This window comes from Peromyscus californicus, unplaced genomic scaffold, assembly GCF_007827085.1.
Source record: "Peromyscus californicus insignis strain IS unplaced genomic scaffold, ASM782708v3 Scaffold_10__1_contigs__length_136768540, whole genome shotgun sequence".
In the NCBI taxonomy this organism is placed as follows: Eukaryota; Metazoa; Chordata; class Mammalia; order Rodentia; family Cricetidae; genus Peromyscus; species Peromyscus californicus.
The window spans coordinates 64,720,139-64,726,011 of NW_026294391.1; positions in this window are offsets into that span (position 1 = coordinate 64,720,139).

A 5,873-nucleotide genomic window follows, 5' to 3' on the forward strand; every position below is an offset into this window, starting at 1 on the left:
TGGGTGGGAGGAGAGAAGAGGGGGATCTTTAATTGGTGTGAAAAATAAATGAAAACATTTTCTTAACAAAAAAAAGAAGGAAAAAAGATGAAAAGGAACATCAGGAAGTGGAATGGAGCTAAATCCTGTGTGTAAAGAGATGAACTGGTCTGGTGTTCAATGGAATAAAGGAGGTGGTGACCTCAAGGTACAATCCCACCCAGCTAAACTTCCAACTTGTGAAGAGGAATTAAAGCAAAGGGCATTGTAGCACATACCTTTGATTCCAGCACTGAGAAGACAGAGACAGGTAGATTTCAGAGTTAGAGTCCAGCCTGATCTATGAGTGAGTTCCAGGACAACCAAGCTTAGGTAGCGAAGAAAACCACTGAAAACAGAAAGCTGCTGAAGAAGTAATAGAACAACGAGCAGATTTAGCCCCAGCAAGCAGCAGAACTTGGCAGCTTTGGCTGTGTGGTTCTGGCTTTAGAGTCAAGGACAAAAGAAAGGGTTATAGAATCTCTGTTCATGACTAAGGAAAGCTGCTGAGGCCAGGTATGTTTCAGGTGTGTCCCTGAATGGAGGCCTAGAGAGGCCATTGTGTCAAGCTGTGAAGGTGGAGCCTGGATTGTTTTAGAGAACCTAAGATGTTAGAGATGTCAGAGTTGTGGGATACCTGCTGAGAATAGCTGCTAACAAGGAACCAGCCCAAGAGAAAGGAGTGTGTTGCTGTCAACAAAGCTAAAAGTGTGAGACCAAAATGAGCCATCTTAGAAATAAGACCAAAATGCTTTCATCCTAAAACTAAGGCCTAAGATTTCTCCTTTTAGGTAAAGGCCATGAGTTACTGGAACAGGCCATGAGATACTAGAATAGGCCATGAGTTACTGAAACCAGTCAGTCCAGATTCCAGAAACCAGGAAGTGTAAAAGTACAGAGTCACAAGGTACTCATGAGGTAATGACTGCCAGGCTATGGAATGTCCTCTCCCTGGTTCCCTAGGTAACTGTTTGACTAAAGAATGTTCCAACCCTGGTTTCCAGGGTAACTGACCATAAAAATGTCCCCACCTGAGGGCATCCAATGAGAAATGGTGGCAGGCAACCACCCCCTTAGAAATAAGATTAAGCCATGACTTCTAGAAAGTCCCTAGAAGCGAGCCAAACAGAATTGTACCCGTACTAGCACCCCTAAATGATGTAACCTTGTGGTTTTTGCCTTTAAAAACTGAGTTTGCAGAGAGGTGGGCGCTTCCTCCAGCCTCCACTGTGTTGGATGTATTGGACGAAGTTCCTGCCTAGGCTTGTATTGCTCTTTTGGATATCCCAAATTAAACCTTGCTTTTACATTCTGGCATGCTTGTCTTTGGTGGTCCCTCTGGGGGTCGCGATCTGGGCACAACAAAAGGAGTTGGAGATCTGAAGAGCATTTTGACATCAGACATGGAGCTGTAGAGTTTGGAGTTTGTCCAGGTGGTTTTCAGTCTTTCTTTGGTCCGGTATTTCCTCATTATCTTTCTTTTTCTCCCAATTCTGTTTGGCTCGCTTCTAGGGACTTTCTAGAAGTCATGGCTTAATCTTATTTCTAAGGGGGTGGTTGCCTGCCACCATTTCTCATTGGATGCCCTCAGGTGGGGACATTTTTATGGTCAGTTACCCTGGAAACCAGGGTTGGAACATTCTTTAGTCAATGGTAATGTATATCCTGTGCCGTTATATGCTGAAAGTATGTGGTCTGCCTTTTTTTTTTAAATTTTGACTTTATAGGGGATTACAGTTAAGAGATTACTATGAGTCTCAGAAGAGACTTTGGACTTTGAGACTGTTATAGACTATGGTGACTTTTAAAGTTGGACTTAATGCATTTCTGCATTATGATATGGATAAAAACTTATGGCAGCCAGGGAGTAGAATGTGGTGATTTGAATGAAAACGGCTCCCTATAGACTCACAGGGAGTGGCACTATTAGGAAGTGTGTCATTGCTGGAATAGGTGTGGCACTTTTGGAAGAAGTATGCCATTGGGGTTGGGCTTTGAGGCTTCAGATGCTCAAGCTAGGCCCAGTGTGTCTCACAGTCTCTTCCTGCTGCTTTCATATATGGATGGAAAGCTTTCAGCTACATCTCCAGCACCATGTATGCCTGCTTGCCACCATGCTTCTCACCATGATGACAATGTTCTAAACCTTTGAAGTATAAGCTAGCCCTAATTAAATATTCTTTTATAAGAGTTGCTGTGGTCATGGTGTCCCTTTATCACAGTAGAAATACAAACTAATACACAGTACTTTATTGAGCAAATGTTGAATCTACTTTCATCAGGGACATTTGTCTCTAGTATTCTTTTGTTATATCTTTATATAGTTTTTGTATTAGAGTGATACTGGCTACAAAATTATTGATCATTTATATGTCTGCCTTTGAGATATGTCTATTCAAGTCTTTCTTTGTTTTTTGTTTTAAAATACGATTTGAAGATTTTGCACGAGTTTATTGTATTTACATTATTTCTACTCTCCTCCCTATCTAACTCCTCTCATCGTCCCCAAGTACCCTGTCTTGTACTCATAACTTCTATATTTATCTTCACTGTATTCATAATGGAAATGTTTTCCTTCTTTGCTTATGTTTATTCCAAGGTAATTTCCCCTCTGCATTTGTGAATGGGACTGTTTCAACAATTTCTTTCTCAGAATGTTTGTTATTCAAATATGGGAAAGCTACTGATTTGGGGGTGTTTATTTTATATTTTGCCGCTTTGGTGGACACTAACCTCCCATATGTAGGACCATAGCATATATAAATACAGATACTTGGATGTCTTCATTTCCCATTTATATCTTTTCTTCCTTCCTTTTTTTCTTTTTTTGAAAATAGATTTTTTGCCGGGAGCAGTGGCGTAGGCCTGTAGTCCCAGTTACTTGGGAGGCTGAGACAGGAGGATCGCTTGAGTCCAGGAGTTCTGGGCTGTAGTGCGCTATGCCGATCGGGTGTCCGCACTAAGTTCGGTATCAATATGGTGACCTCCCAGGAGCGGGGGACCACCAGGTTGCCTAAGGAGGGGTGAACCGGCCCAGGTCAGAAAATAGATTTTTTTTTTCATATAATAGATCCTGTTTATAGTTTCTCTCCCAGTTCTTCCCCATCTAACCTCTACTCCCATCCTGATCTGCCCTTTTTCTGTCTCTCATTAGTAAACAAATAGGCTTCTAAGGGACAATAACATAATAGATATAATATAGTATAGTATAATATAATATAATATAAACAAACACATTAGAATAGGACAAAACAATAGCAACAAAATGCAGAAGGAAAAAATTTCAAGAAAATGCATAAGAAACATATATCTATAGAGATCCACTTGTTCTACACATTCAGGAATCCCATAAAAGCACAAAACTGGAAGCTATATTGTATATACAAAGGATCTGTAGGGTAAAAAAAAATCAGAAAGAAAGAAACAAACAAGTAAAAATTTAAAAATAAAATAGGCAATAAAAATAAAAAATAAAAAGATAATTTAAAAAGAGTAAAGAAAAGAAGAAAGAAAAAGAAAAAGTCTTGACATGACATTATGAGACAAGGAACCTTCAAGATGCCATTGAGTTAGTTTTCTTTTGGCCATCTGCAGCTGGGCATATTACATACTCTTAAGAGTAGTTTCTTTCTCCAGTGAGACTGTCTTGGAGAAAACTATATTTTCATTTTCAAGTGGTTATCAATTGGAGAATGCTTCTGGGATAGGGATGGGGGGATGTGTCTACTTTTCCTTTCAGGTCTAGGACTCCACCTGGTGCTGACCTAGGCAGGCCTTATGTATGCTACCACAGTCTCTGTGAGTTTATGTGTGCAATGGTCCTGTTGATTTAGAAGGCCTTGTTTCCTTGGTGTCCTCTATCTTCTTTCTGCCTTAGTTTCTGCAGGATTCTCTGAGTGCTGAGGGGAAGGATTTGATGGAGACATCCCATTTAGAAATGAATGCTCCAAGGTTTCTCTACTCCTTGCATATAGTATTGTTGTGGCTTTTCTGTATTTGTTCTCATCTGCTGCAGGAGAAAACTTCTCTGATGATGTCTTGTCAAGGCACTGATCTGTGAATATAGCAGTATAACTCCTATGAGTATCATGAGGACTGATTTTTTTTTTAACTATTTTCCTGGTTTTACCCCAGGTGTCTGGGCTCTCTAGTCTCAGAGTCTTGGTCACCCAAGCAGTGTCTGGTGTGAGTTTCATCTCCTGGATTGTGTCTTAAGTAAAATCAGATATTAGTTGATCACTCCCACAAGCTTTGTACTTTTGTCACTTTGGGATTCTAATGCCTTTAAACAAACCCGCTAAGAAAGGAATACCAATGTTATGAGCTTCTTCAGGACTATTGATGAGGTTTTTTTATGAGGGGATTGGGAGTTGAATTTATGGTGGCAGGGTAGGAGAAACTGTTTTTGAAAAACTACTTTTCTTTTTCTTTTTTACTTTATTTTTTGATAATTTTATTTTTTTTCTACTTTTGTCATTTTAATTTCCCATAGCACCTTGGCAATATTGAGAACAAGCACAAAAAGATGTTCATGTGAACTGTTTTTGAATAAGCATGTGCCACACCAGCTTGGAGTGAACAGATTTGACCACAGGAACAAATCTAAGCTATGAACATAATAGAAGGCAGATAATGAGTTCTAACATCGCACTACCCCAACATTTAAAATATATCTCTAAAGTGACACACAAATCAGTTTAAAAAGAAACAAAAGCAACATTGATGTTGCTATTTCTTTACATTACTAATGAATGTCCTGGGCTATCAAATGGAAAACAAGAACACTTAGCACACAGCTTGCAGATATCTAAGCTGTACTTTTAGAACTAAGATTTATAAAAATTTTAGATTAAAAATAAACATTAAGTTATTTAATAATCAGATGTCTTTTAAAAGAAAATTCAAAATGTCCTCATTCAGCTAGTGAAAACTGAAATGTCCATGAATTTTCTTGAAAGCTCAGACTAGGTACTTAGTATAAGACAAAGTCTAAAGTTAGATTAGTTACTACCAAATAGTAAGGAAATACAAAACTTAGAAAAATACCCATCATATATTATATTTATGGATTAAAAAACATCAAAAGGAATACACTGCCCTCTTTTGATTTTTATCTTTTTCATAAAATGCCAGAATTGATATTTTTAAAATATGGTAATATATATTGCCAACACAAACATCAGGAACTGAATCTCAGTATTGTTCAACTGTGTCAAAGCAGTGAACATTTAAGCTAAAAGACTGATTGTTAAGGCCATACTTAATAAAAATAGAGAATGCTCTAACTCTTAGTGTAGTGATTTTGTTTTTAAAAGAATCATTTTCTCTCTGCACATAATGAAATGACCTACATCTCTTATACAAGGTAATAAAAAATTAAATTGTTTTTCTTCTTATTTATATTTTCCCTGGGCAATATATCACTAAAATATTCTGTAGCCCCATCCTAAAACCAAAGAAGGATGTTTAACAAAATTGATGTTTGTTTACAGTTCCCTATAAATAACAATTTTATAATATTCATGATAATGTTGTTGAATCTTCTGATATTTTAGCAGAGGGCATTGCCAAGGATATTAAGTTAAAGTATTAAAGAGAAAAGTTTGTCACTATGGACATAAAATCTATTTTTATATTACATATATTATGATTTTACCATTTATTATTCATAAATGCTAGTTTGCATACTAATGAGAGGGATATGCTTGTTTATTTTTACATGAAGAAATAAATTGTGGATACATATTTAACAACTGGAGGACTTAGTGAGCATTAATTTTTAGAGTAGGTTGATATTTTGATCCTATAATCTTTAAAACTAAGAATATCAGCTTGTATAAATGCATAGTATAAAA